Here is an 18,616-nt window from a genome sequence, read left to right on the forward strand (position 1 = left end):
ACCTCTCGTCATCTCACAGAACTGACTAGAGCTGGAGAGGTAGGGTAGGGGATGCAACCCTAAAGGTGAGAATAAAGAAATGGATGACTGAAACCTATTTTAGGTTAATGTTATATGTTTAGCTTTTGGTTGCATGAGTTTCGAAGATAAAAGATACTGTTTAAGTAAATTTTGGAAAAAGCTGCTTTGTTCCCCCACCTCAAAACCTACAGATGTGTTTGATTGTGGTTAGTTGGGAACATGTAAAATCAGGTGGTCTAAGACATTCTATTATCTTGCAAGGCTCCTGCATTTCCCTCTGACATTCATTTTCCCAGTGGGTTCAGAATCCTTGTTATTTTCATCCTTACACTCCCTTCCTCTTCCCATACTACCTCTCTGCTGGACCCATTTGTACACCAGGAATCCAGGTGAATGAGGAGTCGCTCTCCTTCACACACACACACACACACACACACACACACACACACACACACACACGGAAGAAAGTGGGTATCAAATGCAACTGAACCGCTCTTCATGTGGTTGAGGACAAAAACCCACCCCCAGCAGAGGGGCCGGGGCTGGCACTGGGACCTGCTCTCCTCCCTGACTGCCAGGGCAGCCCCAGGCCATCAACACCCACTATGATTTGGGCCAGAGACTTCATTGAGATTCTGTTCACAGCCAAAGCCGTTGCTAAGCCTGCCCAGCTCTGTCAGCTACCCTGATATCTGTGTATGAAAAATGGACAGGCTGCCCAGCCCTCTGGCAGCCTGACAAATAGCTTAGAAGCAGGCCTGAGGCTCCCTGGCAGAGGCCCAGGGCCCTGGGCTTCCATGAAGGATGGGAGAGAAGGGATTCTCCTGTCAGGTGGCCTGACTTCCAAGGCAGGGAGCACAGGGGGAAGAAAGAGGGGTGGAGGGAGGAGGAGGAGGGAAGGGTAGGGGAGGGTAGGTAACATAGGATCCTAGCACCCATCTCAGCCCCAGGGTAGAGGCCTTGGGACTAAGAGCACATACTCTGTCCCTCCTCGCTGGGGCAAGTACTGTCTGTAGGACAGCAGGGATAATTAATTTGTTTTCTCACCCATAAAATGGGGCACATAATAACACCTATCTTACAGTGGTGAGAACTAATAGAGTTAATACAATTAAAGCACTTTTGAAAGCAGCTCCGGGCACTGGCAGGTGTTATGGCTGTATAACCCTGTGATCTTACCATTTAGTGAAAATGTCAGGCATTGCCCCATCTTTCACATGCATTATCTTATTTAATTCTCACAGAAGCGAGAGCTTTAGATATTATCCTCGTTTTAAAGATAAAGTGTCAGAGAGGGTGCTTCACTTGCTCAGTCACACAGCTGAGTAAGAGAAAGGATTTAAATCCCATCTGCATGACTGTAAAGCATAAGCCCTTAACCACTAGACCCTGCTGTCTCTTGTGTGTCTCTCTGTGTATCTTATGCAAGACTATCTCTGTTGATGTAAAGGCAATAAGATCTTATTTTAAATCCCTTGTCAGAAAGAAACAAACAAAAACTCAAGATAATAATCAATCCCTTCATTTTTAAAGTTTAAGTGCTGTAACTCTTTTTTCTCACAATGGAGAAAAATAAATCGTTAGGCTGAGAGGCATGGAGCTTTTTTAGCCCTGGGAGGCAGAGAAGCAGGGAGGAAAGGGAGCTGCAGAGAGTCCAACAGGCCAAAGCAATGTTGAGTAAGGGCCCTGGCTCCTCCCCTGTGGGAGGGCTGGAGGGCCTGAGGCTGGGCTGGGGCTCCCAACTTTGTGGGAATCAACTACCTGCTTGGATAGAACAAAACCATGTTTATTAATCCATCCAACAAATACCTGTGTGTCAGACCCAGTGTGAGTGCTGGGACTAAAGAGATAAATAAGCCCCAGTTCCTGCATCAGGAGGAGTTTGTGTTCCCAGAAAAAAAACATGGAAGGAACCAAGCAACCCCCATGCGGGGTGATCAGGACTGTGACTTTGACCAGCACCCTGGGGTTTGTGAGGTGCAGGGGCAGGGGACCTAACCCATGGGGATGGCTGGGGCAGAGAAGGTGTCCTTAAAGAATCAGGTCTACATGGAGAGCTCAGGATCCACTGGGTTACATAGATGAAGGTGGGGAAAGGCAGGGGTGTCCATCCCTGGGAAGCTCAGAGTCAAGGCCCGGACATTGTCTCAGGTCAAGATGAAAGTTAAATAAGTCACTTGTAATCCTACAACCAGAAACAATGACCATTAACAACTTCCAGCACATAGAGACAAATTAAAGTACAGCTGGCTGGCTGGCTGAACTGGTGACTAAATAAAAATACTTTTAAAGAAACAGAATAGAAAAAGACTATTGAGAACCCCAAGATGGCGGCATAGGTAAACCACAACCACATCAAAATGACAATTAAAATACAGAACAACCATCATTTAGAACCACCTGAAATCTGGCTGAATGGAAGTCCTACAACTAGAAAAGTACAGAGACTAGTAGGAGGGGCAGAGGCATAGAATGGGCTGGTCCAACACAGATTATGCTATAAATATTTCTATTTAAAATGGTATTAAGTCCAATTTTTCTTAAATTAAACATAACTTAAAAGAATCCAATCTTAAAAAAAAAATTCCCTCACAAAAGACCTATTTCCTAAAAGGTATTTCTAATGTTTAAAAAAAAAAAACAAATTATAAGAAACATTAAGAGAATAAAGCCATTCTTGTTTTTATAAAACTACAGGTTTGTATTTTAGAAGAAACAGATGAGGGAATAGAGGTTGAGTAACTTACCTAAGATCACACAGTTAGTCTGTGGTACAACTGGACCTGGAGCGCAGTTATAGCTGATTCTTTCCATTATATAAATTTGCTTCCCTAAGCCAGTTTCCTCTGTTTAAAGGCCAGAAACTGGGCGTCAACGTGGGCAAGCAATATTGTTATTTTGATTCACCAGCAAGGCAATTTCGGTGGATCGGATCACTGTTCCTGACTATTCTCTCTCCTCTGGATTAAGGAATCATCTATCATCATCTTGTTTGCCCAAGAATCTAATAAGTGTATACATTTTCCCACCTCAGTGACTGTGGCCTTGGCCTTGGGGCATGCTTTCACCAATGGAATGTGAACAGTCATGACATTTGCCACTGTGTATGGAATTATACTCAATGGGATTATAGTCCTGCCCTCTGCCATGAAAACAGCAGATTCCAGATAGAAACTACAATTCCAATTTTGGCCCTGAATGAGAAGATATATGGAGCTCTGCAGAGCCCACAGAGTTGTGGCTGACTTGCTCACAGCCCTTGTGTAACCTGAGTATGAAATAAAGTTTGCTGTTATAAGTTACCAAGCTCCTGGGGTTATTTGTTACCACAACAAAAGCTAATACAGCACAGTTTCTTGCAGAAAAGTGTTCTTTGCTTTCTCAACCTCAAAGTTGCCTCCAATTGTGGAATACTTATGAATGCAGGCCATGAGGCTATGTTTGTGAGCCCTTTAAGTACTGAGTATATAAGAAATAATTTGAGAAAGAGTTGAAAAGGATAAGGCACAGGGGGAAAGACAGGTGTCAAAGGTCTAAATTTCCTTTGATGAAAAAACAAAACAAAACAAAAACCTATGGTGAAAGCCTACTCTGTTGGCAGAGAGACAGAGATGAATCCGAAAATTGGAGTTTCTTTCTTGTACTTTCTTTCTCTACCACATGAAGGACTGTTGGCATCAACTAAAATACGCTTTCCCCCAGAAGTGCCTTGTTCTGAAATGGAAGAAGCTAAGGAAAAAGATGCAATAAAACCAAATGAATCTATGCCACCAAATGACTGTGTGACCTTGAGGAAGTCATTTTCCTTCTGGCATCAGTTTTTTCATTTGCAAAATGAAGAGGCTGAACAAGAATCTCTTACTTCCCTTCTGGCTCCGGCATTCTATAATTTGATTGCCTCCAACTCATTAGTCCTGACTGGCTTGAATGGGACCCAGTAGTATTGAGGATAATCATAGGAATCCATCAAAATGTAGCCCAAAGAAGGCAATCTTGAGACTCAAATGAGATAATGTGGGGAAACTGCTTTGCACACTGGAAAGGGCTCTATTGTACACTTCTTCAGTGAAGAACAGAGGGCAGATATGCCCTTTATCCCCCAACCTGCATTCCTCTAGCAGCCTCCCCGCTACTTTTAATATTCAGCGCCTTTTAGGCCATTCTGTCTACCTCACTCATCCTCTTTACCCAACAAAACTGTTTTCTCCTTTCATCATAAAGAAAGGGGGCTCTAGGGGAGGGCAAAGGAAGGAGAGAAGAAATCCAGACTTCGGAGTTCAACAGATCCAGGCTGGAATCCCCATGTCTCTTTTTATTCATATAAAAAATGGGGATAACTGGCCTAATTCTGAGAACTTATCATTTGTTCTCAAAATTAAATGATAGTAAAAAAGCTATGGTCCCAGATAAGTACTCATTTACAGCTGTGATGATGATGAAAGTGGTGGCATGGAGACAAACCTAAATCCTATATAGAATTTTGAGGGCTGGACAATGAGAGAGGAGAGAAAATAGCCCAGTTAGAGGGGAATGTGGAGGGGGGCGGGTAAAGGCGCAGGGATAGGTGTAAAAGCAACAAGGCTGGCAGTGTGAATGTGGGTGAGCCATATGTCCCTCAGGGAAATCAGAGTAAGAGTGTCATGCAAGGGAGCATAGAGAACTGCATGGAAAGCTTTGAATACCAAGCTGGAGGGTCTTAATGCAGTAGGTGATGGGGATCCCTGAGGGCTTTAGGCAGTGAGAGTGCTGGTGCATCCTGGGAAAGGAGCTGCCACCCCTGCGCCCCACTCACACTGAGATGTGGGGATGGAAAGCCATAGTCACCTCCCCACAGGAGAGCTGCTGCTGTATTCATCTGAGCTAGAAATCTGACTACAGGGGAACATGGGACTGCACCTTGAATCAAAACACATGTCAGAGAGGTAGAAAACGTTTATTCAAGATCTTACAAGACCAATTTTCTTCCTTTCAATCTCTTAAGAGAATCACTAGTTTTAAACCCAAAACAGTGAAAATTCCAGGTAACAAAATTAGCCCTGAACTCCACTTCTGATTGGGGCTTAGTAAGGTTGCTTTCATTGTTTGCTTTTCTTTCAGCAGTCTTAAACCCACGTCCTCAGTGGGTCCACCCTGCACCCAAAAGTTTGTTCCGGCCATAGGTGATGCCCTTGCTACTCAAAGTAAGGTCCTCAGAGTAGCCACATCAGCGTCTCCTGGGGCCTGTTAGAAATGCGGATTCTCAGGTCCCTACTGAGCAGAGCTGGAATTTTAATAAGAAAACCACATGCTTCCTGCACATTAAGGCTTGAGAAGCACTGGGAATCCAGGAGTTCTCTCACCCACAAGGAAGTCAGAGCTGGTCTAATCGCTTCATTAAACAAATGAGTAACTGAGACCCAGAGAGAGGAAAGAACTGGGTTTTCCAAGGTCACACGCAGTAAGCATAATTGGTACAGTGAACTTAATAACAATATACCATGAAGTATAATAAAAATAATTCCCCATAGCCGGCTGGAGACGAAGCACAGTAGACTGGGAACCACCTGATTTTGGAGTCAACTCTGTATGAGATTTACAACACAAGTGGCCAACTCACTTTATTTCTCTGCGCCTCGTTTTCCTTTTCTGAAAAAAAAAATATTTTGATAAAGATGTGAAGGTTAAGTGCCGTAATGTATGCGGAATGTGTACCACAGTCTGGGTGCTCAGTAACTAATAACTACGATAGTTTGGAGATGGGACCAAAACCTGACACTTCAGCATCCTACCTACTGTCTTTTCTCCTATGGTACTCACAGAGTCAACCCAAGTCCTACTATGGGGCACAGATTCCTAACTTAACGGGAGTTCTCCTCGCAGGGCGGATGGCTTCTCTGGGTGCTCCTTCCCTGGCACCTGGCTCCCTCCTCCCGGGGCATTTAGACACCTACAATGGCTGCTCTCCACTAGCGTGTGTCTCACCTTAGAGCAGGGACCGTGTCTTTTCTCTCTGTCTGCCTAGAGCATATCACAGTAAGTGTGCCAACAGATGGAAGGGTCAGAAGAGAGAAGGGAGAACGGAAAGAAGGAGGAAGGGAGGGGGAGGGGAGCTGGGAGATGCTGGGTGTCAGAAGGCAACCATTTTACAGCATGATGGATTCGTTCAAAGAAACAGCTTGACAGTATGGAATTCATCTTTTCATGACTGTGACAACACTAATACATTTATTTCCCTTCTGAAATTAACTTTCTAATATTAAGAAAGGTCAAAATGAACTGCAGAAAAATGAGACATTTTGTCATTTTTAACAAATTATACCACAGTAGACTGTCAGGTTAAAGGGGTTGCCATTTTGAAATCTAAACGCTGCAGCTGGTTGCATAGTCAGAGCTAATGCTTGTCATCTGCTCTTTCCCTTCCCACACACACCTCTCTTCGGCCCAAATAATAAACCTCAAATATCTCAGCCTGGTATTCTGAGTCCCTTTAGAATCTGATCACTTTTTAAAAGTCCATTCCTTCCCCAAAGGGACACTTTATATCAGCCAGACCCACCTCCTTCCCTCTGTTCTTCTCATCCTCCATACTTTTGCTCATGTGATGTCTCCTGTCTGAACTGTCGTCTCTCCAACTATATCTACCCTTTCTCTGCCCTTCCTATCCAACACACTAGCTGGCCCCTTGTTCCTCAGGATTTGACTTGTTCTGGCCTGAGTCTGCCACTTCTGCTCTGTTTGCTGAGAGTTAGCCCTGACTATGACTTGAACCATAAACTGCTTTTGCCTCTCCCACACCTTGCTCTGCGCCGTTTAGGAAAGAGTTGGTGGTCTGGAAGGGGACACTGAATACAGGTGCTTTGTTAAAGAGGAAAAAGAGAAAAAGGAAACAGTGATGACCCTCTGCCTTGCTCCTCCTGCTCCTCTCTTCCTTCCTTCATCCGTCTGTGTTCTAAGCCCTGGGCCAGACTAGAGCCCCCTGGAATCAGAATTACGAGTGAGCCCTGTCTCTGTCTCTTGGGAAAGTTACTTCATAACTGCAGGCCTATGTTTCCCTATCTGCAAAACAAAACTATAATCTCTATCTCACAACATAGCAGTGAGGGTCCCATGAATGCTTGTATGTGAATGTGCTCTGAAACCTGCATATCTCTGTGACAAATTAGTGGAAAAATGATGACAAGACTCATGTGCTAGTGATGCATCCCCAGGGACTAGAGGGCGCGTGCTTCCGGCTGATGGCAGTCACAAGGCCTGGGTTTGAGCCCCGGCTCTGCAGTACTGTCTCCCAGTGTGGCCTGCTCCCTGCCTGTGCTCATGTGATCTCTCTCTACATTCTCTTTCTATAAAAGGTGGGTTTGGAGCACTTGTTTAGCTTCTATAACTCTGAAGTTCTCTGGTTCCACGTAGGGCAAAGTGAGCTCTGAGAGCCTAGAAGGCCAGAAGTAACCTACTAATTCAAGGTCAAATGTGGCCAAACCAGAAGTTAGGGATGTGGACATCCTTACGTGGTGCTGACGCTCTGTGGATGAAGAGACACCCTGAGATGAAACCTTTCGAATGCATCCACATTAGCCGACCCCACTTAAGACCTGGCTTCTGATTTACCCACCCTATCAGTCTGTGAATTCCTTCTGGACTTCTTAAACCAAGCACTCCTTATAGTGGCGGGGGAGGGGCAGGGTATCCAAAGCAATGAATGAACCTGGTATGTCCATTTATAATGGCAATCGAACCTAAAGATAATGCGGGTAATTATGAACATTTGCTATCAAAAGGTGTCATCATACTCAAGAAAAAGCTAACTCAACAGAATTCCTCTCTTCTAGGTTGGCCATGTGTGTCTTTTAGAGATAAAGAGGAGACCCCTGGGGAATGCTGGGCCCAGGGTTCTGGAAGATCACATTCCCTGGTATCTACTCTGCCCCTGGCGGCACTCCCCTCTGCTGCACCAGGGAATGGGCCTTGGGATTGGCAGATGTGACCTTCCTTTCCTGCTCTGCCACCACCAGTGGTGGGACCTCGTAGGTTCTAACAGCTTTTCATCTGTTCCCTTTATCAGCTGACATTGTGCTGATGTGTTAGGTACCACGCTTTGGGCAAGAGAATGCAGAGGTGACAGAAATGTTGTTTTATCCCGCAAGGAGTCCACAGTTGAGTTGACAAAAACAAGCACATAAAGCAATCAGCATGATACGGAGGATATAAGTGTGCACCAGGAGAGATTACGGTGGGGGTGGGGCATCAGGGTGTCATTCGCTCTGAGCCCTGGCTTCCTCACCTAAGAAACAGGGATAATGGCATCCATTCCACACAGCTGTTATGCCAATCAGATGAGACAAAGCCTAGCACTTAATAGAAGCTCAAGAAATATCAGCACCCCTCTCCCCTTCCAGGGCCTGAAGAGGGCAATACTTAAAGGTCAAAGACTTAGCAGACTGAGAAGGGCCCAGAGTAGGAAGAAAGGGCGCAATTTGATCTTTGCTCTGGGGAAGGGGAGAGAGTCACTGCTATGCTAACAAGGAAGGTGAGGAGTTGGCAGACATCCTAGAATGTTAGTAGCTTGGATGTGAGTGCCTCTGGGATAGGAGTTTGAACAGAGAGGGTAGAGGTACAGTGGATGGATGGTTGGATGGGAGGATAGAAGGGTGGCCAGTTAGAAGATGGGTCCTGATTGATCCGTGGGTTCGCTGGCTTTACCCCAGGGACTGGCTCAGAGACATGCAGTTGTCCCTGGTGAGTTTGGTTTTGTTTTATAAAGTAAGGCCCCTCCTCCGATCTGTCCCCTCCTCCTTCCTTGATTTTTTCCCCCCATTTTCTTTCTTTCTTTTCTTTTTTCTTTTTTGTTGTTGTTGTTGTTAATCCTCACCTGAGGATATTTTTTCCATTGATTAAAAAAAATATGGAACACTTCACGAATTTGCGTGCCATCCTTGCACAGGGGCCATGCTAATCTTTTCTGTATTGTTCCAATTTTAGTATGTGTGCTGCCAAAGCAAGTATTCCATTGATTTTTAGAGAGAAACACTGATGTGAGAGAAACACACCGATTGGTTGCCTCCTACATGCACCCCGTCTGGCACCGGGGATCAAGCCTGGAACTGAGGTACATGTCCTTGACCAGAATCAAACCTGAGACTCTTCAGTCGGAGGGCTGATACTCTAACCAAACCAGCTAGGGCTTTCCCCCAGTTTTAAAGTGAACATATACTTGTGGAAAAATTGTTGGGAAATATAAAAAAGCAGGGAGGAGGGAAACAACCCCAGTACCCAGAAATAGCACTGTTAACATCTAATTTACATCCATTCTTTTTGAGTATTTTAAATCTGCTCTTTTTGTATGTCTTAACATATAATACACAGGCAACTTTGTCTTCAGCATTTTCTTCAGTTAAAATTATAGTATAAGCATCTTTACAATATTATTAACTCTTCATAAACATCCATTATGTGAATGTATCGTGAATCACTTAATCAGTTTCCCACAGTGAGGCAGTTAGATTTTTCTCGGTTTTTCATTATTTTTACTAGTAAATAATGATCTGTAGACTTTCCCCCCCTAAAATCTTTATTCACATTTCAGATTATTTCAGCCTGGGTTTCTAGCACTGCAATTGCTGGCTGAAAGCTACAAACACAACGATATATTTTAAACCCCAGAAAGTCATAGTAACATTTTCCCCTCTCTTTTGCCTTCCGAATCTTCCCTGCTCCCTGCTGGAGGGTCCCTGTGGCTCTCAGGATCAAGTCCAAGCTTTCCGAGGCAGCCCACAGTGCTTCCGACAACTGGGCTCTGCCTACCACCAGCCCCGCCTCCCGCCCTTCCCACATGCTCCCCCCAGTCCACTACAGCCAACTCCTCAGGATTCCCTGAGTGTATTCACCTAATGCTGTGTCTTCACACACGTGGCTCCCTCTGCCTGTAATGCTTCCCCCAGTTTTTGTCTAAACAACTCCTCCTCTTCCTTCAAAATTCATCTCTGGAGGTCGCCTCTCTCTAAGTCCAGGTGAGCTGACCTGCTTTCCCACGTGGCACCCAGAGCTTTTGTCTGTCACAGTGCTTACCACCCTGTCCTGCACTCATTGCTTTACTGAGTCTGGAGCCCTAGCCCAGGGATTTACAAACTTTCTAGCCCATGGACCCTTTATTCAAACACATTTCTTATCCTAATAAAGGTGAACATCTTTTGAGACTCTATGTGCCTGGCAGAGTGCCTTAAGCAAGTCACTCCAGTTAATCCTCACAACAACCTCTAACAAAGGAGGAAACTGAAGCTTAGAAGGGTTAAAGAACCCATCCAAGACAGCAGTGCTATCGAGGGTTGAAATAAGATTTAAGTCTGGGCCTTTGCCTGAGCTCTTAATCACAGAATTATCCTGCTCTGGTTAAAATGGATAGGAGCCCTGTGGGAGGGGTCCTCAGGCCTCCTGCAACAACTCTCTGAAAACCACTGCTTTCTTCTGAATTACTGCTTCTTGAGGGAGGGTCTGTTCCTGATTTGCCTTTGTATTCCAGCCTATAGTGTCTGGGCTCAGAAAATGCGTATTGATAGGTAAAGGAATAATATTTTTTTTTCTGCTCAAGAGCACAGGGAAGCTCCTCTTTCATCTGCACACTATACTAGCTTTGAAGTGAAAGCAGCACTATGAGCTGGAATGACTTGCTGGGTGGGAGAGCATTGAGGCTCACTGGCCAGACAGCCAGGCTGGGCCCAGGCTGTAAAATGCCTCACAGCCAGACACCAGGGCCAGCACCAGGCTTGGGAGGTGGGCGTTGGTACTTCGGGAGGATGGGGCAATTTCTTTCTCTGTTCTTTTCTTAAATATGTTTTTATTGGTTTTTAAATAGAGAGGAAGGGAGAGCTAGAAACATTGATGAGAGAGACACATCTCTTGGCTGCCTCCTGCACACCCCCTACTGGGGATCGAGCCTGCAACCCGGGCATGTACCCTCACAGGGAATCAAACCCAGGACCTCTTGGTCCATGGGACGACACTCAATCCACTGAGCCACACCAGCCGGGCGGATGGGGCAATTTCTTGATGAAAGGTTAAACAGTCACTTCTTGCTGGAAGCAGTGATCAGTGTGATCCCTTTCATCAGAATTCAGCTCTCTCCACCAGGGTAAATAATGGGCTCATTAGGCATCTGGCTTACTTGATTTCCCATGGCTAAGGCCAATTTCGGAAACGCAATGTGCTGTTTGATGTACCAGCATGAATTCATCCTGGGCTCGAGAGCCTCCCAACAGTAACAACTGAAAATAACTCTCGGAAAAGTTCCACACGTTGAACACAAGGCACCGGAAACGGAACCCGTGCCATTTTAGGCGGGCTTGGCTGAGTGCCTAAGCAAGTAGTGGGCTGTATACAGACCCCAACCTGCTCAAATCAGGGGCTGGAAGGGAAGGAGTCCACTGGAAGGGGGAGAAATGGCTGGGGTGGGTTCATTGGAAAAGTTATGTGAGAGATGACCCAGAGGAACTGGAGTCGCTGGGTAAGTAGAAGGAAGTTATTGCAGGAGTGGCGGGTTGCCCACAGAGACCCCTTTTTAGCTCATTGTGGCCTGGATAATTGGGTGCCATGGGGCAGAGAAAATGGGGAGGCCAGCTTGGTCTAACCTAGATACCAGGGTAAGGGGCACAGACCCTGGTGGCAGAGAGGGAGCGAAGAGAACTTCAACATTTGTGGGTCTGTGATGGAGGGCGTACAGGGCTGAGTTCTAACACTTGGGAATTTCCGAATTCGTGAGCTAGAGGAGAGGCTCTGTATGTGGGAGCTTTTTGTGACAAGGAATCAGCAGGGGGGAGCATGAAAGAGGACGATGAGCCCGTGGCAACGCAGTGCAGTAAGAGAATTGCGGAGGTCTGAGAAAGTACAGTGGGTTTCTTTGGGATGAGTCAGGGCTGTCCTGCTGGGAAACCAGGGTCAGGAGAGGTAGCTACCAAGAGTTCTCCAAACACTCATCAAGTGCCTACCAAGTGTGGGCTCTGCCAGGTGCTGGAGGTGCAGGCGGGAAGAGAGGGGCGCTGTCCATGAGCAGCTCGGACCTTAGAAGCAGGACTCTGTCACTGACACAGCAGGATGTGCACTTGTGGACCCAGCTCTGTGGGATGCCCGCAGACACCCAAACAACCGCCCTTCTGGAGAGATAGCATTGTCATCAATGCTTAGGGGGTTCTCATGGAGCCACCAGGGTGGGGCCCACCCTGCTCAGGGCAGCAGAGAGGTGAGGGGCAGAGCCTCTGCACTGGGGCGGGGAAGGGGTTGTAATGTAGTTGAGACGATGGAACCTACCATCAAAGGAGATGGTACTATGGCACCAAGCCCATGGAATACACTCTCTTCTTGCTATGGAATAAACTTCCAGATGAAAGGAACAAAGTCACTAACACAGGGTATCCCAAAAAATGTATGCACACTTTAACAGCTGATAGCTGTTAAATAAAAATGAGATGTATTTTTAAAAACATTCCCTTTATAATCATTCAAAGTGTGTGTGTACATTTTGGGGACACCCTGAAGTTATAGAAGAATAAGGAAACAAGAGTTCATCGTGGGTCAGAGGGTTCAGGGAAATCTTAAAGAAGGGGGGTTGGAGGTGGGTTCTGAAGAAGTAGAATTTTGAGAGTGACTAAGTGTGTTTTGACTTGGAATACTTCTCTTTACTCAGCAAATCTCCATCTTTCTTCAGAACTCTGTTAGGATGTTAATCCCAGGTCTTAAGGAGTGGATTTCTTCTTTCTTGCCTCTCTCCCAACCCCCCATTCATGGGGGCAGGCGCCCTGTGCTGGGATGTCAGGGATATAGAATGACGAAGATGAAGTCCAAGCCCTCAGTGGGATCACAATCTGTGATGGGTATGGGAGCTGGAGGAGGGTGGGCAGTGAGGTGAGTACTATAATGACCAAGTGCATAAAATATTAATAGCTCCATTTTTCATATAACTACTATTGAAGGTTATTTATACATATCTTATCCTGAGAGAAATCCCATGAGATGGAAATTGTTCATCCCAATGTACAGACAGGGGAAATAAGACACAGAGCGTTTAACTGAACTGACTCAAGGGGAACCTTGGAGAAGCTTTGCTGATCCCCATGCAGTTGAAACAATGTGCATCTAGTCAGTTGGCGAGACGTATCCGGGGCCTTTCAGGATGAAAAGATGTGAGAGAAATTGAAGCAAACAACCAACTTGACAGGAATATTACTCTTAGGCGAGAGATCCATCTCTCTACCCTGCTTGCTGCCAAAGTCAAAGTTATAATCCAGAGAGTTAGAAAATCCATGCCTTTTATCACAGGTGGGAGAAGTTGCCCTTTAGAAAAATAATGATTTCTCTTAAAATCCCTTAAAGTTTCATAAAGCATCTCAAGCCATTGTAGGAAAAGCTGTAAAAATTGCATGAACCCAAAGCACTCTCTGTTCTCAGAGCTCCCTGCACAATTACATTCACTTCTAGTCTTTATTCCCACATTGAACCTTTCGCCTGGTGGCTATTTACTGATATCTTGGGCCAGGTTGGCAGGAGTGGGGAAACCCTGGAGTAGAGCGAAGTGTGTGACCGACGCTGGTGGTGTGAGCACATTTAATCCATCCCAGGTGAAAGCTCCAGCAGCTGGCTGCAGGCCGGCCATTTCAACGGGACACCCCTCTCCCGCTCCCCCAGGCAACACTCTCCCTTGCCTTTATAAAAGGCTTCTCATTCACATGCGTTGGCCTCTTCGACTTGAGAAATAGCAGGTCAGGGATTGTTCCTCCCTGTTAGCAGATGGGCACACTGAGGCTTAGGAAACATCTGCATGTGCTAAGCACCTGCATTCACTGCAGGCTGTCCTTCCCCCGCAGCTGCCAGGATTGTTCGCCTTATCATGGAAATCCTGCCTTTCTACATACGAGTATAATCAGCAGATAACTACAGGACGTCATAGATTCTTGGAGCCAGAAAGGCCCTGCAGAGATCATCCTTCAAACCCTACAGTGTATACACAGGGGGCAATGAGATACCCGGCAAGGGGAAGAAACTTGCCCAAGAGTACCATGCACATGCGTGGTTCAGCCACTCTGGCAGGGCCTCAGTGCTGTCAGCTCCTCTCGCTGCCTCAAAGACAAGCCCACTCGGTTCCAGCTACTCCCTGCAGGGGATCTTCGGGATAATAAAGTCAAAGACATGGGGATCAAACAAAGCCTCAGTGAGACAGTCTGCCAATGGCCCAGGGGTGTGGTTTTCATCAGGTGGGTACTAATCTAGGGGTGGTTAACATCCTGCCATGCTGAGCAAAGAATTTCCCATCCAAATGCCATGGCTGAGGCCACCACCCTCCTTGTTGACTTTCAAGTGTGTATGTGGGGTGAGAATGGGGGTGCCCCTACCCTTTACCCATTATCCCTATCCTTCCACCAGCAGGATTCTCCTCTTCCTTCCCCGTCCCTGTCCTCGGGTTGTTGGGTATGAACACGCAGGTGCCCCTTGGCTCCCAGTGAGGAGCTGCTATTGCAGGGCCTTCCTGTCTGGTGACCCAGTGAAACCTCTGCTCACACTGCAAACAGACCTCATGGGCTGCCTCCTTCTGTGGTAATGCAGTAGTGGACCTGTGCCTGGCCGTGTGTGTGTGTGTGTGTGTGTGTGTGTGTGTGTGTGGTTTGTGTGATTATATATAACTATATACTCATTTGCTATGTTTATGTCTTTATATGGATGCATTTTCTGTCTTATGAATGTAAATGCATGCATTTTCTGCAAATTTCTATGTTGTGCATGTGTGTTTGTGTAGCAGGAGTGAGTGCTGGCTCCGTGTGTTTGACCATGTCGCCATCCACTCTGTCATATCAGAGTGTTACAGTTTAGTTATTTATTAAATAGAAAGAGAGTGGCTTATCTTGAGGACTACAGGAGGTGAGCAAGGGAAAAAAAATAAACCCAGTCCTGTGTTGCTCTATTTTAAAAACCGCTCTGTGTTGTTATGGCAGCTAATTTTCCTTAAATGATTTAAGAAAATGGATCTGCCTAAAAGAACTGCAGCCAAGTTGTTATAGCAACACAGGCCTTTCTCCTCTAGGAAAAGGGAGGCCATCACCCCAGAGCATAGAAACTTCTCTAAACAGCAACCCTTGGGCTCTGGGGGACTCGGAGCACAGGAAGGGCAAGGGGGGACCCATTCACCTCCCAGGAAGTTCAAGGGGCTCTTAGCAATAGCCCCGGCCACGTTCCAGTTCAGATCTCCTTGTCCTTCACCTGGACTCTTGCAATAGGCACCTAGAGATCTCTCTTCTCCGAATTCCTCTCAGCTCCTCTGATCCACTGTCTCCACCACAGCCTCAGTAATTTTCTAAAGCATACACTCTATTCATATTCATCTGTGCATTCGGCGTTCAGCATATTATTCTCCATGGAGCCACGTTCTGTGCTATGTCATGGGTGTGAATAGGTTGTGTGCTTAACTGGCATGTCAGGAAGCTTGGCCTCTACCCCACAAGTAATGAGGAGACAGTGAAAGGTGTTAAGCATGAGAGGGAGACTCAGTTGGATTTAAATTTTAGAATGACTCTAGAGTATCTAGTTTGGGATAGTGAATGGACGGCAATACTATTCATTGATCTCTTCCTTGCTCCATCGTGTTAGACGGCTCTCCATGGACTTATATTGATTCCAAGATTGAGAAAGGGTGTGTGCTGAAATTTTTCTGACAAGTGGCGTATTGTTTTATTGCCTTGATTTTTTTTTACAGTCATGATATTTAATTCAATTAAAACTCAATTTAAAAGAGGGCCTGTGACAGGGGTGGGCAAACTTTTTGACTCGAGGGCCACAATGGGTTCTTAAACTGGACTGGAGGGCCAGAACAAAAGCATGGATGGAGCGTTTGTGTGAACTAATATAAATTCAAAGTAAACACCATTACATAAAAGGGTACGGTCTTTTTTTTTTAAGTTTTATTCATTTCAAACGGGCCGGATCCGGCCCGCGGGCCGAAGTTTGCCCACGGCTGGCCTGGGACTTTGATTTTAATGAGAAAGGACCACTGGGCCATGGAGGAAGCCACATTCCTTGGCTCAATGTTCAAAGTCATCCATGAGCTTCTGCATGTCTGTCTCCCTGTCCCTCCACCCCATCCTGGGCTGCCCTCCTGAGGCTCCCTGTCATAAGCCCTGCATACTGACCTCAGCAGCCAGATCTCTCACCTCCATGCCATTGCTTAGCTTTCCCTAGAATGCCCTCTCCCTTTCCCTGTAAGTTCCCTCATCTCCAAACCATAGCCATCTGATGGAGTATTACCATTTGTAAAGGTGCAGTCCAAATTCCTTGAGAAATTTTCCTTCACCCTGGACAGTGTGGCTCAGTTGGTTGGAGCATCATCTGGTGCACCAAATGTCACTGGTTCGATTCCAGGTCAGGGCACATGCACAGGTTTTGGGTTCAATCCCCAGTAGGGGCGTGCAGGAGGCAACTGATAGATGTTTCTCTCTTACATGGAAAAAGTGAGGCTGTGAGTGTAAAGGCCAGAAGCTGTCCTGGCAGCTCAGATAGCTCTGGGCAGAGTGATTATGATGACTATGTGACAGTCAAGGTCAGGAGAGAAATGCATTTAAAAGTAATAGGGCAGACCCTTGGGGCACTGCAGTGTTTGCAACTGGACACAATGACTCTTTAGTCAAATGTTAATTTGAATCAGATACAAATAATGTTTGTGGAGGATCTGCTACATATCAGGTACTGTACTAGGTGCTTTCACATAGCTTTTAAGTAGAGAGACTGTAATTTATCATCCAAACTGGGAGACTTATAAGAGGAAAGGGGACGGTATTAACAAATACTCTAGGACAATAGGCATAACCCACAACTGTCCCCAGGCAAGCTGAAATGTATAACCATCCCACTTGTAGGTCATATTTGGTGCTTTTTTGGGTAATAAGACACAATTTGTAAATCTCTAGTTATGGGTATTTACTTGTTTAATATCTATTTCCCCACTAGATTCCAAGGGTTCACTCACTATTAGAATCACAATGACTGGTATATAGAAATTACTTGGTAAGTATTTGTGGAAAGAATGGGCTAAAAGACAGGACAAGGATAGGGGGAGACAGGAAGAGACCAAGGGAGATGGGGTCCTGTTCCAGGCCAGGTCCTCGCTTGGGGCATAAAGGAGCCAACTTTCCGGAAGAGTACAGCCTACACAATGAGCTCAGCATCCAAGTGCGTTTATTAAGACCAACCAGCTGACAATCAACCTATTTGTGGCACCAGGAGTGCCCTGACAGCTCTGCAGCTCAGTCTTGTCTCATCTGTGTTCTGTGACATGAGTGACTGCCTGGTGGATTGTGAGAAGATCAATGACTTCTGATTTGTGATGGCAAAGGCAGGCTGAAACCTAACCCCCTTCCTTTGATTCTTCCCCCAGGCCTTGGCTCCCTGGTTCTCCCCTCCAGGATTCTACTAAAACACCCCTTTGTTCCTATTGTCAACCAGGTCAGAAAATGTGTCGGAGCTGTGCTCTTTAAGAAGAGGTGGCAGGGGAAGAAAGCACTGTGATTCTATCAGGGAAACTGCAGTTAACCCAGAGGTCCGGTGGAGGTGGGAAGGGGGGAACCCAGGGAACCATAAGCACTTCCTAGGAAACTTAGAAGCAGCTTCTGTCTGCCAAGAAAGCTGGTCAGGATGGCATCGAGGGTCCAGGGGAAGAACAGTGCTTGTGAGCAGTTAACACCTTTTGTAGACAGGGAAGAAGGAGCCGAAGGAAGCACGTATAGGAAAGCAATGGCTACACAGGCACTGGCTAAAAAAGATTTAGGAAAGCCAAGTTCATAGGAGGATCAAGATAACAATCAAGTGAATTACATTGCACCTAAGGATTTACTTTTTCATTAACCCTTGCTCTAATATATGCATTTGTTTTAAGTACATATTTTTGGCTCCTTCATCTCATGAGACCTCCACAACTGAGCCCAGTATTTGTGAGGGCTGCTCAATATAATGTTGCTTTTTAATTTAGGATATTTTTATGGACATCTTCAAAGAGTTACACTGATGCATCTCTGAAATACCCCAACTCTGGGACTCTTGCTTCCTTAGCAATCACTATTTGTCACCTGGTGGCAGCCAGGGGCTCATAAAATTAGTCATCACCTGTAATCTCATTACAGCATCTTCCAAACAACCGAGTCTCCTCCATGTGCCATTTTTAACAGTGTCACTTAGCTTCAAGTTGAACACTTTCAGTAAGGCAAAGTTCACAGTGCACATACCCATTTTATCATCAGGCATCTCTAATTATTAGGAAGTTCTATTTTTCTTTAGGCCTTACTTCTGCCTTTGGCTTCTACCCAAATGATGTCTGTCCTGTTCTCTCCCACAGCCCCTCAGAGGCAGAATGATCATGGTTTGCCTCCTTTCTCTAAGTTATGAAACCTTAGTGTATTCTATTTCTTACAAAATCTTGTCCCGATGAGCAAACTCAGTAGGGACGCCCACTGCCCCCCGTCTCTCTGGAAGAGCCAGCCCTCTGGAACAAGGTCCAGAGCACCATGCTATAATCTCTTATCTGGTTCCTTGTTTTAGGTGGGAACAGGTTCACCACGCCACCACATCCCCAAGTCCAACCAGGTGCTTCCAGCAA

General features: G+C 45.9%; 1 protein-coding gene and 1 non-coding gene across 2 annotated transcripts in view; both read right to left on the bottom strand.

Moving 5' to 3' along the window:
- Window positions 1-18,616, bottom strand: part of AGBL4 (ATP/GTP binding protein like 4) — an 887,859-nt gene that overhangs the window by 53,831 nt on the left and 815,412 nt on the right. The window lies entirely within an intron of this gene.
- Window positions 8,894-8,996, bottom strand: LOC111825726. The gene has a single exon (XR_002828926.1). It is a non-coding gene; the product is annotated as a U6 spliceosomal RNA (small nuclear RNA).

This window comes from Myotis lucifugus, unplaced genomic scaffold (genome assembly GCF_000147115.1).
Source record: "Myotis lucifugus unplaced genomic scaffold, Myoluc2.0 scaffold_37, whole genome shotgun sequence".
In the NCBI taxonomy this organism is placed as follows: Eukaryota; Metazoa; Chordata; class Mammalia; order Chiroptera; family Vespertilionidae; genus Myotis; species Myotis lucifugus.